This window comes from Quercus robur, chromosome 3 (assembly GCF_932294415.1).
Source record: "Quercus robur chromosome 3, dhQueRobu3.1, whole genome shotgun sequence".
NCBI lineage: Eukaryota > Viridiplantae > Streptophyta > Magnoliopsida > Fagales > Fagaceae > Quercus > Quercus robur.
This window is the reverse complement of record NC_065536.1, coordinates 62,097,626-62,119,510: the sequence shown is the minus strand read 5'-3', so window position 1 is coordinate 62,119,510 and position 21,885 is coordinate 62,097,626. Positions and strand designations below refer to the sequence as shown.

Below are 21,885 nucleotides of genomic sequence, written 5' to 3'. Positions count from 1 at the left end.
TAAGGCTATCCGTGGATCTTGCCCATAAAACTTAATGTTCATATTCTTCCTTTCCCTCTTTTGGGTCTTTGGTTTCCGGCCTTCTTTTTTTTGGCGCATAAGCCTTCACATTATATAGCCCTTCTCGGTTGATCCTGATCCTCTATCTGTTGATCAAGCAGGTACCTACTCGAGTACCTGTCCCATCAGCCGCCTCCCTCTATTCTCTGTTAGTTGCAATAATCGAAACCACACTGTTCAGGAGTCTTTTCCCATTAATATGGCTAGGACGTTTGTGGGCGCATTTAATGCGGAGGTGACGTCTTTACCTTGAACCACCCCCACTTCGTACCCCCATGTGAATCCCATTCTACTCGCCTTTTCTTCTGGGGGCGTTTTGGAGGCTGCCTTTAACGACATGTCGCTCTTCTCTTTGAAGTCTCGGGATGCCGAGGACAGGGTCATCCTCGGCTGCATCTCTAGGCTATTTGATCTTTCACCACTTGTCCTCGGCAACTACTCTCCTCGGCACGGGCCTTAAGTCCTAATGGAAAGTGGGCCAGGTCATAAGTTCTCTGGCCCCACAACAACATATTTTAATATTTTCTATTTTTTTCTTCAAAAAACTATCTTTTTAATTTCAACTAACCAAACATGTTTTTGATTTAAAAAATACAAGAAAATTGTTTTTTCTTTATATTCTCAAAAACAAGTTTTTGAAATTAGAAAATAAAAACTGTTACCAAATATAATCTCAGTTTCCAATGGCATTTTCGTAATTAAACACACACTGAGGAACCCACGGTCAAAGCAACAGCCGCAACTTTTGAATTTTTTTCTTTTCTTTTCACTGGGTTTGGTGAGTTTGGGTGGTCTTCTTCTTCTTCTTTTTTTCTTTTTCCTTTCACACTGGTCTTTCCGGGTTAGGTCTGGTCTTCTTCATTTTTTTTTTCCTTCTTTTGTCTTTCCTTTTCAATTCAAACAATAACCACAAACAATACCCACAAACCCAAATTTCTCAATCATAAAAAAAAATAAAAAGCAAACTCAAATTTGCCCAAGCCATTGGTGCCCCAAGTGTAGCTAATAGCCACCATGCACCCCATCGAAAATTGTAGGCTGCCCATCTAAGGCTTCATCGGTTATGGCCACACTTCAGCAGCAACAGCACAAACCCATCACACCACCAAACCCACCAATCAGCGGCCACCATAGAAAGCCATCCACCATCATCAATGAACAAGTTGTCTTGAACCTAATCCACCGATCTATGCATGAGAGAGAACAAATAAATAAAAAAATCCTATTTGGTTTGGCAATGAACAATCCCCGTCAATTGAGGCGACATACCTTCAAATGCTAGATTTTGATACTATTCTGGTGAGACTGGTGTGGAGATTTTAGCAGAGAAAAGTATAATATATATGAAGAGTGTTGAGGTCTAAAAAATCACAGTAAAAATAAGCCCAAGAAAGAATAAGCTAAGCCCAAGAAAGAGTGAGTTAAGCCCAGAAAAAAGAAAACTCAGACCAAGTCCAAAGGGATTATACGAAAGGCCCTGAGGATCCCGAAGCCCAGAAAAGGAAAAGCAACCAAAGAAAAAAGAGAGAGAACATCACAGCAAAGTATAAGACGCAAGGATCCTCAGGTACCATCAATAAGCGCAAAGAAAAAGAAGACCAGGACAGATCGATAGAAAGAAGACAGAAAAAGAAAACAAGAAAAACAAAAGAACGCAAGCGACCCTTCATGGCACAGACAGAAAAGGCGTCGGGGAACCAAGACAAGGAAGAAGAATGATAACAAAACAATTTCAAAAGAGCAGAACAAGATTCCGCCCAAATAGGAAAGAAACAGAAAGGTAAAAGATGCCAGAAGTGAGGATGCCGAGAAGGGCATACCTCAGCACATCCCAAAGAGGATGGCCAACCAGAAGCTTTCGAAGGAATCAAAACCAAGAGAAGAAAAGAATGAGAGAAAACGGAAAAGGGGACTTACCGAGATGATGAGGACAGAACATACTCTGTTTGCAAAAGACCAAAACAGGGGAACCAACGGTTCCCCAAGACGCCCAGAAAAACTCCACTATAAAAGGAGAGGATGGGTTGTGAAGAAAGCAGCGAGAAAAAAAGGAGAGAAACATAAGAAAGAAGAGATTCTTTAGGAAAAACTATCAGAAAATCTGTGCGGAAAGAAAATTACTAAGGGAAAAAACGAATACTGCTTCCCGATATCCTGTAAAAGCAACTATGGTACATACTCGGATTCAACAAGAATCAAACTTTGCAAGTTTTGAAGGCTGAAATAGCCATTCAAGGCTGCAATTTTTGAGCTCGATTGGACCTTGTATCACGTCCTAGTGAGCTTTCTGTAATCAAACAGATAATGCCTTAATGAAATACTGTTTCATAATTCCCAGGATCCCCACAGTACTTTTTTTATCGTCTTGCTAATCCTGCTTTTCTTTTCTTTCTGAGCTTACGTTGTTAATTTCTGGCACTCCTCGATATCCTTGTTTGTCATTTTTTGTATGTTGTCAGGAGTATTCTCTGCATTCACTTGATTCTTAAACAGCCATTTAGCTGCGGTGAGTCAAGGCCCAGTCCACCAAATCCTTTCTTTTTCATTCAGGCTCGGGATCCTTGGGCCTGAGTATCCCGAAAAAAAGCACTCTCACATTTTGGCGACTCCGCTGGGGACTGGGCAAAGAAGAAGGAAGAAACAATCCCTTCATAGAGAATGCCTCCAAGACAAAGAAACAGCAAAGGAACCAATGTGCCACCTACGGCCTCTGAGCCTGTAGGAGAAAACGAGGAAGTCTCCAGGCAAGGAGGTGGGATACCCTTGGTGGAACAAGAGGTTGTGTCGGAACAAAGACACGCAAGACAGGAACCAGACCTAATGGCCAGGATGACAGCAATGTTAAAGGATTTGGAGCAAGAAGTTCGTCTTCTCAAAGAAGGCAGGACACAGGAAGTCAGAGACAACATTCCCCCTACTGGCCACCAAGATGGGACCCAGCCAGAAGGAGGGTCAGCAGTAGGAGGAAGAGCCAACCCTCAGTATTTGACACTGGCAGACGTCAATGCCCTCCTGGAGCAAGAAAGGGAAAAACTCTCAGGGATCCCCAAGCAATTCTCTCGGGATCCCCCGTTCCCTCCAGAACTCCTTGGCAAACCATATCCTAAGGGATACGAACCCCCAAAGTTCCATCCTTTCGATGGGAGGAATGGAAGTGCCATGGAACATGTGAGCAGGTTTGTCCACACCATGGGCCCCTATGCAGGAGACAAAGAATTATGTCTAAGGGAATTTGCCAAATCTTTGGTAGATAGGGCATACACCTGGTACACCACGCTGAGACCCGGGTCCATCAAGACCTGGGATGAGATGATGGAAAAATTCTGCGCCAAATATTACCCTGGTGAAGACAAAATCACTTTCCAGAACCTGCAGATGGTGAGGCAGAGACCTGGAGAAGATCCTGTTCAGTTTATTAAAAGATTCGAAGATGTGTCTCTAGACTGCTATAGAGACCATGAAGAAAAGGAGCTCGTGGAAACCTGTATAGCCAACATGCTTTTTGATTACAGGCTCAACCTTGAAAATTTATGTATCACACAGTTTGCTGACCTGCTACAGAGAACCAGAAGGACAGCGCAAACTATGAGAACAAAAAGGCTGCCCGCGTCCCAAGCTATGACAGCATCAGCAGGAGAGAAAAGGAAGAGACCAGATGGGAAGGTATTTGAGGAACCACCAGTGATCCCATGCACAGCTGAGGAGCTAAGCCATGTCCTAGACAAATGGATTGGAGATGGGGTTGTCAGGCCATTCACTGTGTCCAGGCCACCAACCGAGGAAGAAAGGAAGAATCCTTTATTTTGCAGAATCCATAATTATGTGAAGCACTCCACTAAGGACTGCTGGACCCTTCGCAGGCTCTTCCACAAAAAGTTGAGGGAAGGAACCTTGGAACTCACTCAAAAGGAGCCAGAAGTGCAGAGGAACCCCTTGCCTAACCACAAAGGGAAAGGGGTAGTAGCAGTAGTAATACACGGGAACCCAGCAGAAGCAGCAGAATCTGAAGGATCCTTCCACCCGAGCACAGTCAGAACCCTCCAGAAGAATCCTAAGTTCAGGTCACTATTCAATCAATTAGGATTCGGACCAGAAGCAAGAAGGGTGGCCACAGAGTCTCTCATGAGCATAGCAGCAGATTCAGGGATGGAATGCTTTACAGCTGAGTCACATGCTAGTCGAGCTTTCCTGGAAACAACCAATGCAATAACCTTCACTGATGAAGACATGGAAATTGAGCACCCAGACCACCGTAGACCCCTTTATCTCATAGCCACCATAAACGGTGTTCAAGTCAGAAGAGCACTGGTGGATACGGGGGCATCACTCAACCTCATTGCCTTAAGTACCCTGGATGCTGTTGGCTTAGTTGACAGAAGGATCCTGGGGACCCCCATGGAGATAACAGGATTTGGAGGATCGGTGGAATCAACAGAAGGATACGTGCAGCTAGCCTTAAGGGTAGGGCCAATAGTAGCTTTGACAAGGTTTCATGTGATTAATGCAGAAGTTTCTTATCACGTGCTGCTGGGACGCCCGTGGCTTCATAAATATCGCCTTATTCCATCCACGTTCCATCAATGCATTAAAGGGAGACTGAATGGGAGGCCCATAAGGATCCCTGCCAATCATAATCCTTTCAGCCAGGGAGAAGTAAACTTTGCAGAAACGATGTTTTATGATGAGTTGGAGCCAGATGATGAGAACCCCACTCCGGGGACCCCGGGGGCACCTATCCTAGAAGAAGAAGAAGGAGGAAGGGGCACCCGTGACCTGAGAAACCTCTTAGAAAGAAAAAGACAAAAGAGGGAGCCCAGCTCTTCAGGATCCCGAGAATGTGTGGTGGTGCGGGAACCTGGAGGAAGGTTAATTTATCGTTTGTGAAGGTGCGCGGGACCCGAATGCATTGTGCAGGAAGGTCCCGAACCACCGAGCTGCATGATGGCCCAAGAAGAAATCCCAGAAGAACCAGTTAAGGAGGCCCAGATTCAACCTGAGGAAGAACTAAAGGAAGTAGACCTGGGAACAGAACCAGGATCCCGAAGACCTGTTTTCATTAGCAGTCGATTGGTGGCTCAAGAAAGAGAACAACTGGTAACCTTACTTCAAAAATACAGAGATGTGTTTGCATGGACCTATGATGAGATGCCTGGTCTAGACCCGGAGTTGGTAGTCCATTCTCTTAATGTGGAACCAGGGGTGAGGCCAGTAGTCCAACCAGCCAGGGTCTTTCACACTGAGGTAGAAGCTCAAATAGTCCAAGAGGTCAAGAAATTACTAACGGCTGGTTTTATCAAACCCATCCAACACCCAAAATGGCTTTCCAACATTGTACCTGTGAAGAAGAAAAATGGTCAGATCCGCTGCTGTGTAGACTTTCGCAACTTGAACAAGGCATGTCCTAAAGATGAGTTCCCCTTGCCCAATATCGATCTCCTTGTAGATTCAGCTGCAGGAAACTCAATGTTCTCGTTTATGGATGGGTACAGTGGATACAATCAAATTCGCATGGCAGCCAAAGATGCAGAGAAGACGGCATTCAGAACTCCGATTGGGAACTTTTACTACACTGTAATGCCCTTTGGCCTCAAAAATGCGGGAGCTACGTATCAACGGACCATGACAGCCATTTTCCATGACATGATGCATGAGGAGATGGAAGATTATGTAGACGATATTGTGGTCAAGTCAAAAACCAGAACAGGACATTTCCAAGTACTTGAGCAAGTCTTTGAAAGATGCAGGAAATACAAGTTACGTATGAACCCCATGAAGTGCGCCTTTGGAGTGTCTGCTGGAAAGTTCCTTGGGTTCCTGGTACATCACAAAGGCATAAGTGTGGACCCAGCCAAGGCCACAGCTATTGCCACGATGAGAAGACCAACTACTGTTAGGGAACTCAAAAGCTTCCTGGGAAGGGTCTCCTATATCAGGAGGTTTGTGCCTGGTTTAGCCTCAGCTACAGCAGGCCTATCCAAACTATTGAAAAAGGGAAATGAATTTACCTGGGGAACAGAGCAGCAGGAAGCTTTTCAAAGAATTCAGGGCATTATGAACCATCTGCCCACCCTCCAGGCACCAGTACGTGGGCGACCTCTGTTGCTATACTTAGCATCAAACTCTCAGGCAATAGGAGCTTTGCTGGCACAAGAAGATGACCAAGGAAATGAGCAACCCATATATTATGTAAGCAGAACACTCAAGGATACCGAGACCAGGTACCCCAGAATAGAGAAAGCCTGCCTAGTAATCGTTTATGCATCCCAAAGATTGAAGAGGTACTTCTCAGCTCACCAAATCCTCTTGGTAACCAAGTCCCACCCCATAAAAGCACTCCTGCACCAGCCCCTTCTCACGGGAAGAATAGCACAATGGCTAGTGTTGCTCTCACAATATGATATAAGTATAAGAACCCCCAAGGCTGTCAAGAGCCAGGCCATAGCAGATTTGCTAGCTCAATTCCCAGGAAAGGAAGAAGGCCCACTGAGCGAAGAAATCCCTGGTGAGGTAGCAGTGATGGAGATCCCAGGAAAGAAATGGACCATGAGGTTTGACGGGTCAGCTACAGCAACTTCAAATGGGGTAGGAATTGTACTGAGCTGCGAAAATGGGGATATCATGCCCCTGTCTTTCAAATTTGGTTTCTCATGCTCTAATAATGCAGCTGAGTATGAGGCATACTTAACTGGGTTGGCTATAGCACTCAGCATAGGAGTGAAACATATGAGAGTGCTGGGAGATTCTAATCTGGTGGTCTCCCAAGTGAAAGGTGACTTTGCACTACGGGAGCAAAGTTTAGCAGCCTACAGGACTTGGGCACAGAGGCTGGAGATGGAATTTCAAACCTTCAGCATAGAATACACTCAAAGAAGTGAAAACAGGTTTGCAGATGCTCTCGCCACCCTGGGATCCCAAATACCATTTAATGGGAGGGATACGCTGATAAAAATAGGAAGGCAGGAACATTCTATTGTAAGGATCCTCCAAGGAATGTACCCCGGAGAATCCAAACAGTGGGACTGGAGGGACGAAGTCAAAGAAAGAATGAAAGAGGCGAGCCCTAGAGGGAACATCAAAGAGCTAATGGATTACACTCAGATAGAAGGAGAATTGTATAGAAGACTGCCAGGAGGAATACTGTCCAGATGTATCACCGAGAAGGAAGGAAAGTTGAAACTAGAAGAATTACACGCCCAAGCATGCGGAGTTGCAGAAAAAGTCAGCCTATACAGAAGGATGCAACGCATGGGGTATTACTGGCCAGATATGGACAAGGAAGCAGCAATCATACAGGGGAAATGCAAGGAATGTCGTTTGGCAATCGATAAAGAAGAAAGTTACGCGGTGTTTATTGCAGAAGATTGGCGGGTTCCTTTCATAGGATACCTGGCTCAGGGGATCCTGCCAACTGACAAGGAACTGGCCCACAAGCTCAAAAAACTAGCGTGCAGGTATTTCTTGCAGAACGACATTTTGTTCAAAAAGGGATACCATGGAGATCCCCTCAGGTGCCTGGGACCGAAGGAAGCTAGAGAAGTAGTCAGAGAGGTGCACTCTGGAGATTGTGGAAGTCACCCAGGGAAGAGAAGGCTGTATAAGCAGTTACTATTATTGGGGTATTACTGGCCAACGATGAAAAGAGACTCTGAGGAGCTGGTCAAAACATGTCATGCTTGCCAAGTCCTAGGAGATGCAATTCACACTCACCCAAATGTCCTACAGGACATGACGACGCCATGGCCTTTTCATACTTGGGGGCTCGATCTCATAGGGCCCATAAATCCTCCATCCAATGGTTATATATGGATCCTGGCAGCCACGGAGTACTTTACAAAATGGGTAGAGGCCATCCCTTTGAAAAAAGCTACTGGAGCAGCTGTAGCAAATTTCATTCGAGACCACATCATTACAAGATTCGGGATCCCCAGAAGATTGATCAGCGACAATGGAACCCCATTCATAAACAAAGATGTGAAGGGATTAACTGAAGCATACCACATCAAGCAAGGAAGATCTACCCCATACTACCCACAAGGAAACGGCCAAGCTGAAGCTACTAACAGGGTAATATTAAAAATCCTTAAGAAAATGAAGCATGAGTATGGAGGAAAATGGAGTGACCATCTGGCAGATGTGCTTTGGGCATGTAGGAGCTCTGTAAAGACAGCCACAGGATTCTCCCCATTCTCCCTGGTTTATGGAACAGAGGCCATCAGCCCTGTGGAGTTAATCATTCCTACACCAAGGGTAGTTCTTGAGGAAAATCAGGGAGAAAGTGAAGACGCAAGCAATGAAAAGAGATTAGTAGATCTGGAAGGAGTAGAAGAAGAAAGGGAACTGGCCAAGAAAAGGAGCCAAAGATACCAGCAAAGAATGACCAGAGCATATGCACAAGCAGTACGCCCAAGAGTGTTCACCAAAGGGCAATTAGTGCTTGTTGAGGTCTAAAAAATCACAGTAAAATAAGCCCAAGAAAGAATAAGCTAAGCCCAAGAAAGAGTGAGTTAAGCCCAGAAGAAAAAAAAAGACCAAGTCCAAAGGGATTATACAAAAGGCCCTGAGGATCCCGAAGCCCAGAAAAGGAAAAGCAACCAAAGAAGAAAAAGAAAGAACATCATAGCAAAGTATAGGACGCAAGGATCCTCGGGCACCATCAATGAGCGCGAAGAAAAAAGAAGACCAGGACAGATCGATAGAAAGAAAAACAAGAAAAAAACAAAAGGACGCAAGCGACCCTTCATGGCACAGACAGAAAAAGGCGTCGGGGAACCAAAACAAGGAAAAAGAATGTTAACAAAACGATTTCAAAAGAGCAGAACAGGATTCCGCCCAAATAGGAAAGAAACGGAGAAGTAAAAGACACCAGAAGTGAGGATGCCGAGAAGGGCATACCTCAGCACGTCCCAAAGAGGATGGCCAACCAGAAGCTTTCGAAGGAATCAGAACCAAGAGAAGGAAAGAATGAGAGAAAACGGAAAAGGGGACTTACCGAGATGATGAGGACAGAACATACTCTGTTTGCAAAAGACCCAAACAGGGGAACCAACGGTCCCCCAAGACACCCAGAAAACTCCACTATAAAAGGAGAGGATGGGTTGTGAAGAAAGGCAGCGAGAAAAAGGGAAAAGAAACACAATAGAAAGAAGAGATTCTCTAGAAAATTATCAGAAAGTTTAGGCAGAAAGAAAATATCAGGGGAAAACAAATACTGCTTCCCGATATCCTGTAAAAGCAACTATGGCACATACTCGGATCCAACGAGAATCAAACTTCGCAAGTTTTGAAGGCTGAAATAGCCATTCAAGGCTGCAATTTTTGAGCTTGATTGGACCTTGTATCACGTCCTAGTAAGCTTGTTGTGATCGAATAGATAATGCTTTAATTAAATATTGTTCCCGGGATCCCCACAGTACTTCTCTTTTATTGTCTTGCTAATCCTGCTTTTTCTTTTTTCTGAGCTTACGTTGTTAATTTCTGGCACTCCTCGATATCCCTATTTGTCATCTTTTTTGTCAGGAGCATTTCTCTGTATTCACTTGATTCTTAAACAGCCATTTAGCTGCGGTGAGTCAAGGCCCAGTCCACCAAATCCCCTCTTTCTTTTTCATTCAGGCTCGGGATCCTTGGGCCTGAGTATCCCGAAAAAGACACTCTCACAGTGCTAAGGATGGCGGAGCACGTGAGGAGGAACCTGCCAGGGCCTTCCAAGTTCGCCCCAAAATGGGAAGGACCCTACATCATCAATGCAGCTCATGAAAGTGGATATTATTACCTTGTCAAAGAAGATGGAACAGTCCTGACAGAACCCATAAACAGGAAATGGCTGAAGCAATATTATGCATAAGGACAAGGGGATCCCCAGTACCTCGGGTCCTTTCACCAGCTTCACTATCTGCTAAGTTCCTTTTTTATTTTTGTCTTTTTATTTTCAGCCTTTATCAAGAATTCTGGTCTAAGATAATTTTGTTCAGGAACATGTGATAGATTGACACTTTGTGATCAATGCTGCACCAAAAGACTTTTTATTTGTTCCTAAAAAAAAAAAATGATCATGTTTTAATGGAATTCCTGTTTCTGCAACATTTAAGTTTTTCTTTACTGCGAAGACCAAATATGGATAAATTCAAGGAAGGATACCTGAGTCAAAAAAAAGGGGAGAATGTGTAATACCCTTTTACATATGGCCCAGGATCCACCTCACAAATAATTTCAGATATCCCACAAACAGTCCCAAGTGCATAGGTCTAGGATCACAGAATAAAAGAAAATATCTAGGATACCTAGCCTAGCACTTGGCAAAGGGGGAACCTGTCAAAGTTCATGAACTGGGACCGTATCTCAAAAAAAAAAAAAACATACATAGAGAAGGATACTAGTGTACCCAGTTCAGTACTTGCACAATAAATCACCAGGTACCTGGACCAGAACTTACAGTGAAGCCTGTGGGAACCATGGTCCAGGACTCAGAAAAGAAAAGAATCACGAGAAAGTAAAGACAATATATATCCAAGGAAAAAGGCAGATTCACATACTAAGAAATAAGAAGCAGTTTTGAGAAAGCAAAGAGTAGAGCAATGTTCAAAAAAAAAAACTTATACAACCCCAAATTGTTCATGTAAATGAAAAAAAAAGCTGAGGAATGAGGCCGGCCAACAAAGAAGCATCTGGAGAAGTAGCAGGAACAGCCAAAATAGAAAGGATCCTCTGCCGCTTGACTTTCAAATCTTGTAAAACTTTGTGAGCATGAGCCAAAGCTTCCTCAGCAACAGCTATCTCAGTGTCTATACTCTTGAATGATTGCCTTTGAAACAGCATACGAGCCAGCAGACGCAAGTGATCCAGCAGAAAAGACAAATTAAACTTGGCCTCCAGAAGGTCCTGCACCACCCCTCTCCACTCCAGAAGCTTTTCTTCAAACAACGAATCTACAGAGGAATTCCTTAGGGAAATCAACACAGCACATAGCAACTCCATTAAAATATTGCCTAGAAAAACGCCTCCCCTGAAGCTGCTGGTAAAATCCCCGTGACTCTTGAGCAGGCTCTCTAGCAGCGGCAAGCCTTCCACAGGAACAGAGAAGCGCAGGAAGCTGCCATAAGAAGACCCAAAAACATGAAAGTGGCTGGCAGGAAGACTGTTGAATTCCAAAAGATCAAAGCGAGCCAGGAAAGAGGAAAGCTTTGAATCAAGATCTGAGGCAGCCATCTTCGAGGCATCCCCCATCGCCGTGTCACCACTTGCAGAGACCGGAGGACTTGCAGCCTTTTGCTCTGGAGGAAGGTCAGCAACTTCAACAGGTCTCACAATTCCTTCAGGGATAACAGGCTCAGAACCTGCAAAGCCTGTATCAGTATTCAAAAAAAAAAAGGAAGAAAGAAGAAAAAGAAAAGGAAGAACAGATTTAGAAGAACAAACTGGTTCCAGTTTCTTGAGGCAGAACCTCTTCTTCCTGATCTCCTGACTTCCCCGAAGATTCTGGGAAGGAACATAAAGCAAGTTGAAGAAAAGGTGAAGGACCAATGGCAAAGTGGCTAAAGGAAGGGATAGATGCAGGGGGCTTCGCCATAAAAAAGGGGGGGGGGAAAAGAAAAAAAAAAAGAGAAACACGATGGGAGCAGCTTGCACTCACCTTCTGAGCTCTCTGATTCTAAAGAAGAGGCAACACTGGGAGCAGATTTCTCACTGGTTTGACCTAAAGAAAAAAAAAAGGGGGGGAATTCAAGAAAAACTGGAAAAGAAAGTAAAAAAATATAAGGCTATTTCAAGGAAACAAGGTTTACCTGTTTGTTTGGATAGAGGAGTGTCTCCCAAAGCATCTTTATCTGACAAGGATTGAGGAAACACAGTCCTGATAGGACTAGGAGTGCGTTCAAGATGGGGACTTTGAGATGATGGGATCCTAGAAGCTTTGGGATCTTGAGAATCCTGGGAACCTTGCATCGGTTGCCCGGTTTCCTCAGCGGGATCATCAGTAGGGGGCTCCTCCCCCATAACAGGAAAAATGACAGAAAGAGCTGTGACAGTTTCCTCCCCCAGAGCCTTGCCAGTCACAGGAGGGGATACCTCCACCTAAAGGAAGAAGAAGCAGAGAAGGCAATACTAAGTAAAAAAAAAAAAAACAGCAGGGAATGCTAACAACATAATGTCAGAGCAAAAGGGAAAGAATAGGAGAAGGGGGAACACACGTACCACGTCGTCTCCAGAAGATTGGCTCTTACCCTTCTTGTAATCAGACTTGCGCTTGGACTGCAAAGGAAATCACCACTCATCAGCAAAATAGAAAGTGAGTGCAACAAAAAAAAAAGAGAGAAGAAGGAAAGAAGTCTTGCCCTTCTCTCTCTCTCTACAGATTCTCTGGAAGTCTTTTGCTTACTACGAGTGCGCCCAGAGGGTCCTAAAGGAGGCTAGGATACCAAACCAGAGGATCCTAAAGAACCATGGACTGAAGCAGTCACAGGAACCTGGGGAAAAGAAGACTCTACCTTGGTCTTCTTCCGGGTCCTTGAAATTAAAGGTTCCCTGACATCCTTGCCTTCCTGTGATGCCAAGTGTGCTTGAGATTTCCCCGTTTTCCTTCTTTTCGCCTCAGAGCCTATCTCCACACCCCCTGTACTTTCACCAACATCAGCAGCTTTCATTTTCTTCGACTTGACATCCTTACCTTTAGCAGTAGCAGCACTAATTGTCTCTGTTGCACCCTTTTTGATGGGCACCCCAGAGGAAGCACCAATGATGAGACTATCACCCAGCCAGGCCTCAGGAAAATCCTGTCCATAAGCCACCTAGCCTCCCCTGGAGGCATGCCACTCTGCAAACCCAATCTTACTGCTTGCAGCAGCAGAAACAATCCCAGCAGTAGGAAGGGATAAACGTCTATTAGCTGTCGGAGCAGAAACAATGCTAGAATTCGGGACTTCCCGAACTGTGCCAATGCCAACATAGTCAACAAAAGATTTTTGTACTCTTCTCCAATAGCTGGTATAGCCACTGGAAGCAAAGACTCCTCTCTGGGAGTTAGGCACTACAAACTGGGGGCTCCTCCGTGACCAATAAGAAAAGGCCTGCAACCTCAAGAAATGATCCAAGGAAGGAAGGGAGGGCACCACATCCTTAAAGACTGGCGGAATGTCCTGATCAAAACCAAACTGTCGGAGCACCCGGTGTGCTGAGTAATGAGTATATTTTGGGCCACTTGAAGAAGGCACAGGAAGCCAGGAGGGGCTAATGCAGGCAAGATAAGCCAGACTGCCCTCATCACCACGGCGCAAGTCAAAGGTATTACCTGTTGAAGATAAAAAAGAAGATAACACAGAATCACATGCAAAGCCAGGACCAAACTCACGAGGGGATCTCCAATATAAGCTCCCTACTTGGTCAAACAACTCCACAAGATTGAGGCCACCACCCTTCAAGCTAATCCAACGAAAAATAATGGGAAAGGTATCAGTAGAATTGCCACAAAGACCCTTCACTATGTCGGGGGATCCTTGGAACTTGTCCTTCACAAACTTCAAATTTCTACACTTAGCCAAAGTAGCTGCAGAACGGTCCCACATGAAAATCTGAAGAATGGCACAGTGAAGAGATGAAGTGATCACATAGCAAGAGTCACCCTCAGCCTCATCTCCATGAAGCTGGTCCAGTTGAGAATAAACATGACCCAAGAACAGAGGGGCCAAAGGATACTGGGTACCCCGAGCCAACTTGATTGCCAACGGAAAAAATGAAGACTTAACTCCGTACCCAGGGAACTCACTGAACAAAAATTTACTAAGCCAAAAGGCCAGGAAATCGGCCCACCTCACTTCCTTATCCTTTTCACGAGAGAGGGTCATCACCCATCTCCCCATCCTAGCCGGCTTACCACCAGGAGAGGCGGAGCGACCACCAAAATGACCAAATAATTTCTCTTCTACCACGAGATCCTCACCAGAAAGATCAATATCAAAGGGATTTTCTTCACCAAACACCGGGAGGAGGAAGTTATTAACCACATCCTCCAAGGTGATTGTCAATTCACCAGTAGAAAAGAAAAAAGTATGAAGGGAAGGACACCAACGACGTACCAGATGCCTGAGCCCTTTGGCGTCTCTGAAACCCTCAAGGTTTCTGGAAATAGCCACTGCCTTTAGGATGCCAGCGCGCTCCAAACGACCCACAAACTCAGCATCAGACAGTTCCTTGTCTACCCATATAGGCCAACCCTGAATCTTTCCCGGAACAAAATCAAAGAAAATAGGAACCGCCTCTCGGATTCCTTGTCTGATCTGGAGATCAAAAATCTCTCTAGGGTCAGGAACCTGGGCGGAACCAGCGAAACCCGCTTGGCCAGAAAATAGCCAAACGTGAGGGGATGGAGGAGCCTCACCATGAGATATATGAGGAAAAAATAAACTGAGAGAATACCAAGGATCCCGTAAAGGGAAGGCCGGACGTTCAGCAACCTCGCGAGAATCGCTCGGAGCAGAACCAGAAGAACCTTCCCCCTCAGAAGGACTGGGAGTACGCTCTCTCCTCTTTCGAGAAGAAGAAGAAGCCATGGAAACAGCACACACTATGAGAAGAAAAGAGATTGAAAGTGCGAAAAAGGGAAGACCAGAGTAACAGAGAAGAAGAAAAACTCAGGGAATGAAAAAAGTTCAGAGAAGCAAAATGATAAGATGAAACGGCTACAATAAAGGCGCAAGTAGCAGTTGGGAAAAACAGTTTATGAAAAGACGCGCCAGTTGCAAAAAAATTTAATTTGAAGAGGGGGTTAATCAGCAGTTATTAATGAGAAGCAATGGGAAACGAGATAAGTGGGTAGGAGAGTTTTATCTCAAATACCCAACTACCACGTCCCGTGTAAAGAGGAAGCTGCGAAAAGTAATAATTATAAAAGAACACAACACGCAAAAAAGGAGGCGACCAAAAGCAGCAGAAGAGAGCTGGGATCCCACAAAAACCTAAGGAAACCTAAATCACTCACGCGTGGGCTTCAGGCAACCCACGAGCTCGGGGGGCTAAATGTTGAGGTCTAAAAAATCACAGTAAAAATAAGCCCAAGAAAGAATAAGCTAAACCCAAGAAAGAGTGAGTTAAGCCCAGAAAAAAGAAAACTCAGACCAAGTCCAAAGGGATTATACGAAAGGCCCTGAGGATCCCGAAGCCCAGAAAAGGAAAAGCAACCAAAGAAAAAAGAGAGAGAACATCACAGCAAAGTATAAGACGCAAGGATCCTCAGCCACCATCAATAAGCGCAAAGAAAAAGAAGACCAGGACAGATCGATAGAAAGAAGACAGAAAAAGAAAACAAGAAAAACAAAAGAACGCAAGCGACCCTTCATGGCACAGACAGAAAAGGCGTCGGGGAACCAAGACAAGGAAGAAGAATGATAACAAAACAATTTCAAAAGAGCAGAACAGGATTCCGCCCAAATAGGAAAGAAACAGAAAGGTAAAAGACGCCATAAGTGAGGATGCCGAGAAGGGCATACCTCAGCACATCCCAAAGAGGATGGCCAACCAGAAGCTTTCGAAGGAATCAGAACCAAGAGAAGAAAAGAATGAGAGAAAACGGAAAAGGGGACTTACCGAGATGATGAGGACAGAACATACTCTGTTTGCAAAAGACCAAAACAGGGGAACCAACGGTTCCCCAAGACACCCAGAAAAACTCCACTATAAAAGGAGAGGATGGGTTGTGAAGAAAGCAGTGAGAAAAAAAGGAGAGAAACATAAGAAAGAAGAGATTCTTTAGGAAAAACTATCAGAAAATCTGTGCGGAAAGAAAATTACTAAGGGAAAAAACGAATACTGCTTCCCGATATCCTGTAAAAGCAACTATGGTACATACTCGGATTCAACGAGAATCAAACTTCGCAAGTTTTGAAGGCTGAAATAGCCATTCAAGGCTGCAATTTTTGAGCTCGATTGGACCTTGTATCATATCCTAGTGAGCTTTCTGTAATCAAACAGATAATGCCTTAATGAAATACTGTTTCATAATTCCCAGGATCCCCACAGTACTTTTTTTATCGTCTTGCTAATCCTGCTTTTCTTTTCTTTCTGAGCTTACGTTGTTAATTTCTAGCACTCCTCGATATCCTTGTTTGTCATTTTTTGTATGTTGTCAGGAGTATTCTCTGCATTCACTTGATTCTTAAACAGCCATTTAGCTGCGGTGAGTCAAGGCCCAGTCCACTAAATCCTTTCTTTTTCATTCAGGCTCGGGATCCTTGGGCCTGAGTATCCCGAAAAAAAGCACTCTCACAAAGAGAAAAGCAAAGAAAAACAGGGGAAAAACGAAGAGAAAAGCTAAGAAAAATGAAGGGGAGAGGTAGAGAAAGACGAGAGTCAGCGGAAAAAGAGAAAAAAAAAAGGAGAAAGAAAAGTTTTATGACATTTGGTCAGTGTGTGGGTCCTAGTTTTTTTAGTTTTTTTGGTTGAAAACATAATTAAGTGATGGATGCCAAACGGGTGATGTTTAGGGAATTAGGGTATTTTAAGTGATGAATGATGAGTGACGAAAATTGAGTGAGAAGTGATGAGTGAAAAAAAAAAAAAAAAAAAAAAAACCCTATTTCTCCCTAAAACAAACCTGATAAAATTTACTCTCTTCAACTCCTAAACAAAACCCGATACAAACACCTATTTCATAGTCTCAGTCTCTCCTTCAAACGCAGACTCAGCCCAACAAACACTGCAAGACCCATACACAAGAACCTAAAAATGGAAAAGCTAGATGCCAATCTAAGAGACTGCCTTTCATGGGATATTGAGACAAATCAAGTTTCAGAGACTAAGGGCCCATTTGGTAGAGGAGTTTGAGTAATGTTGTTTGTAGTTTTTTGAAATACGTATGGGTGAAAAAGTGTGTGAAAAAGTGTGAATTTTGTTTAAAAACTAAAAATGATTTTTTTAATGATTCTACCAAACGAGGCCTAAGACGATTCCGTTGAAGAAAGGCTACAATTATTTCTCTTAATGGGTTTTCGCATGCCAAAATGGGAAATTAACCCTGTTTGCCAAACAATATAATTAGTACGTACTGTTTTCAAACTATATTTTTTACTAACATCTCGAGTCTAAGAGGCTTGATTTTGGACTATAAGTCTTTGAGGGTCGGTTTTCATGTTTTGATCGGGTCTGAGTTGGCACTTTTTCCACGTGGCGTCCACTTGCAACATTTATAGTACAAATATTTTCAAGTGTCTAGAGACCCAGACCCAGTTCTTCTCCCACTCTCCTTTCTCAAACTTCCAAGGTCCCAAAAAACCCAAGAACAAAATCCAAAATAAAAACTGATCGAATCGGAAACTCAAACCCAAAAATCAAAAAATACACTCTGACCACCACCTAGGCCACGCAACCCAGGCCAGCCCGACCTGGCCGCGCGACCCAAAGCTGTGGTGGCGATTGGTGGTGTTTGAGATTGGGAGAATTGGGGGAGATGTGGTGGAGGACATGGTTGTTGACTTTGTGTTTGTTTGTTGGACCTGAGAATTTGGGAATTGTAAAACAGAGAAAGAGAGAGGAAGAGAAGGTGGGTGTGCTTATAAAACATTATACTTTTTTTTTAAAGGGTGCGTATAAATCGAGTCTTAGAGACTCGATATCCAGGTGGTTGCCACGTGGAAAAAATGCCACATCAGATGTGATCAACCCATGAAAATCGAGTCTTTGAGACTCGATTTATAGGCCCTAAATTGAGTCTCTTAAACTCGAGATGCTAGTAAAAAATATAGTTTGAAAATAGTGCTTACTAATTATATTGTTTGGCAAATAGAGTTAATTTCCCATTTTGGCTAGTTTTCGCCAGAATCTTCTAGCCATTGGGGAGACGATATGGTATGTTGGGTTTGGTTTTGATTTTGTTATTAATATTTCTTTTGCTTTGTTTTTATGTTTATTTGAATTAAATCTTTAGATGATACAGTATTGAAAGTGAAAGAAAAAAAAAAACTCTGTCTTCTCAAATCTCTTAGGTGCAAGACCATTTCATTCAAACTCTTTATCTTTCAAACGCAAAAACTCTCTCAAATCCCACGCCCCACTTTTCTCAGCCTCTCCGTTTATCAAGTTCCAAAATCAACCAAAGCCTCAACTTTGAACACACTCATTTGCAATTTTCTAAGAAGATCGTCATCGCCCTTCCACCCTGTTGAGGTCTAAAAAGGATCATAGTGAAGGAAGCCCAAAAGAATAAGTCAAGCCCAAAAGGATAAGTCAATCCCAAAAGGAAAAATCAAGCTAAGCCCAAAGTAACAGATGTAGGAAACCCATGAAGGAATAAAAAAGCCCAGGGGATCCTGAAGCCCAGACAAAAAAGCATCCAAAAAAAAGAGGATCACGGCAAGGGATAAGAAGCAAGGATCCTCAGGAACCTTTAAGAAGCACAGATCCCTTCAGGCACAAAGACAAAGGAAGACTAGGACAGCTCGATAGAAAAAGACAGAAGAAGGAAACAAGAAACAAAAGCAGAAAAAGAACACAAACGCCAGTAGAACCCAGCGACCTCTTATGGCACAGACAGAAAAAGCCTCGAGGAACCAAAACGGAGAAGCATAGAAGAAAGAATGATAACAAGTGGCTTTCAAAATGGCAGAGCAGGATTCCGCTCGGATGGGAAAGAAAAGGGAAAAGTGGAAAACGCCAGAAACGGGGATGCCGAGAAGGGCATACCTCAGCACATCCCAAAGAAGATGGCCAACCAGGAACTTTCAAAAGAATTAAAGCTGAAAGAAGGAAAGAATGAGAAAAAACGGAAATGGGACTTACCAAGATGATGGATATAGGACGTGCTCTGTTTGCAAAAGGGTAAAACAGAGGAACCAACGGTTCCCCGGGAGGACCAAAAACTCCATTATAAAAGGGGAGGATTTTCAGTAGGAAGAATATCATAACAGAGTCATTAGAACTCTGTAAAATTTAAGAAAAACAGAGGAATGTCTCCTGGTATCCCAGAAACAGCCACTATAGCACATACTTGGATTCAAAAGGATTCAAACTTTGCAAGTCTTAGAGGCTTGAATAGCTATCAAAGTCTGTAATTTTTGAGCTTATTTGAACCTTGTATCACGTCTTAGTGAGCACATTTGTAATCCACAATCAAGAAAAATTAATAAAATATCTCATATTGATTTGAGAATTTCTAACAATTACTTTGCATATTTCTTTACTGCTTCTTGCTGCTCAATACATATATATTCTTGTTTGTAAAGCTGAGTCCCTGCCCAAGCAAAGCCACTCAGACTTGAGTTCCAAATCCCACAAGTCTTGTGTAAAAGCATAAGTCTGTGAGAATTGGGGCCAGGATCCTCGTGGCTGAATCATCCTTATGAAATTCATTTACATATATGTATATGTATTAATATATATATATATATATATATATCCTAATCTAAGAAACTAACAATTATTTGAAGATATGTGCATTGTATAGTTGTTCTTGTGTAGGACCTATAGAGGTAAAAGGAAAGGACAAAATTCCATTGCATAACAAGCATGGAGAAAGATTGTATAGTGCACAGAACCAGAGATTCTGGGTTCTTACAGGCCTAATACGCCCCGGGATCCCACGACAATACGTCCTAAGATCCCACAACAGTACACCCGGGGAGGAATCGCATTTTTGCCTTGAGGAGATTTATGTGACTTGCGCACAACTTGGTTCGTAATCAGCCCCCATTTAGCTGCGGTGAACCAAGCCCAGTCCACCAAAACACAACTATTTCGCCCAGGATCCTTGGGCCTGTGTGCTAAAGAAAAAAGCACTCTCACACACCCAAATCAGTGTAGGCAAATTTTGTGGTAATTTTTTTTTTTAAATTTATGTTTTCAGGCACAACCCACTTTAATACTAATTGTTTTCCTAGCCCCATCATGTTTTGTATTCCAATCACACTTAGATTTAGAAATAGTTTTGTATTATAAATATTATTTTTATAATATTTATTGGCTATTCTTGGCTTTGTATTATAGAAATTGTTTTTTTTTTTTTTTTGGGGTTATTTGTTGTGTTTGCTATTGTTGTTGTGTTGTGTGAGGATTGAGTATTGTTTTCTATGGTTATGTATATTATGGTTGCTTTGTAGATAAAATATAGAGACTTATTTACTACACACTGAATCTAGATTACGAGAACTATATTATTATTTAAATTTTAAATTTAGGACTTTTGATTTATATAAGTTATTATTATTTAAAATTTCATCAATTATTAATACACATTGAATCACTAGATATTTTTTGGGCGGTCTCCTGCCTCCAATAATTTTGTCTCAACAACTTTAGGTTGTATTAGTGATATTGGCTTATAGCATCGTTTTATCTGATTCGTTGTTCTCATAATTTGAATTTTCGCTGACCCTTTTTTGTATTTTACTAATCCCAAGAGAAGAAATTGATGCAGAACATCCAACAATATCAAGTCCCGTTGGAAAAATACATTGCCTTGATGGAGCTTCAGGTAGGACTTAGGAGTTTCGCCGTCATTGAATTTAGTTGTGATGATGATTGTTGTACATTGTTTGCATATGGTCATCACGTGCAGATAAATTGTTTGATAATATTTTGAATAGTATTGAATGATTGTCTTGTGCATAATGACATTTGGACTGATTGTGAATTTTCAAGTTTGGGGTCATCTTGAGATGTTGAGACATTGTAGGACTATAGTTTGTTTAATTATGATGCCTTAACATTTTTATTGTTTCTTTATTTCCTTTATCTTTCTATTGTTGGTATAGTTAACTCCTTTCTTTAATGAGGCTTTTTTGGAATGCATGTTTGTGTGCTTAGAATTTTGTGGAAAGACAAATGGATTTATCCTTATGTGATGAATGAACTATGAAGTCCTATTGAAATTTTGAAAGAGGGGTAATATAGATTTTTTAATTTCTTTTGTTTTATTTTTTACAAGAGAGGAATGAAAGGCTATTCTACAAACTTCTCATTGATAATGTTGAGGAATTGCCCCCAGTTGTCTATGCTCCAACTGTGGGTGAGGCTTGCCAGAAGTATGGGAGCATTTTCAAGCGCCCACAGGGTCTTTACATAAGTTTGAAAGAAGAGTATGAATTTCTATTTTTGCTGTAACTACGTGCAACTTAGAACTACTTTAGTCATAATATGAAGGAGGGCTCGGATTTTGCAAGGGCAATATTCTTGAGGTGTTGAAGAACTGGCTTGAGAGGACTATTCAAGCAATTGTTGTGACGGATGGTGAGCAAATTTCAGGACTTAGGGATCTTGGCTGTCAGGTAGTTATGTTGTCAATCATTGTTTTTAAATTCTATACTTATTAAACAGGGTTCTATATAAATTATTGGGTTGTAAAAGTGAACAAGCCTTCACATGATGGTGTTGGATATGTTTTAGGGGATGGGGATTCCTGTGGGGAAATTGTCTTTGTATACAGCACATGGAGGTCTTCGTCCTTCTACAGTAAGTTTATTCAAATAAAACTTGTGGCTCTTGCTTCGTTTTACTACATTGTAAATTGTTGGTCACATGATGTACTTTGTTTTAAACCTTAGGGAACATTTCTAAATGCCAAGCAAAACCAAGTTCAAAAATAAAAGCCTTGGTTGTAATCACATAATATCCCTTATTCTGATCAAGAATTGTATGGACTGTCTTCTTGTAGTGTTTGCCTATAAAAATTGATGTGGGGACAAACAATTAACAGTTGTTGAAAGATGAGTTCTACATTGGGCTTAGACAGAGCAGGGCAACTGGGAAGGTTTCATGGTTTACATTTGCACCTTGCTCCAGTTTTGGTTCATAAATTTTTACAAGTGATAGTATAATATACATTCCCTAAGGAGGTGATTTTGACAATTC

General features: G+C 42.6%; 1 long non-coding RNA gene across 1 annotated transcript; it reads left to right on the top strand.

The window, feature by feature from the left end:
- Nucleotides 1–20,590: 20,590 nt before the first annotated feature.
- LOC126716443 (uncharacterized) lies at nucleotides 20,591–21,541 on the top strand. Its single transcript, XR_007652128.1, has 2 exons — nucleotides 20,591–21,302; nucleotides 21,421–21,541. It is a non-coding gene; the product is annotated as an uncharacterized LOC126716443 (long non-coding RNA).
- The last annotated feature ends 344 nt before the right edge of the window (nucleotides 21,542–21,885 follow it).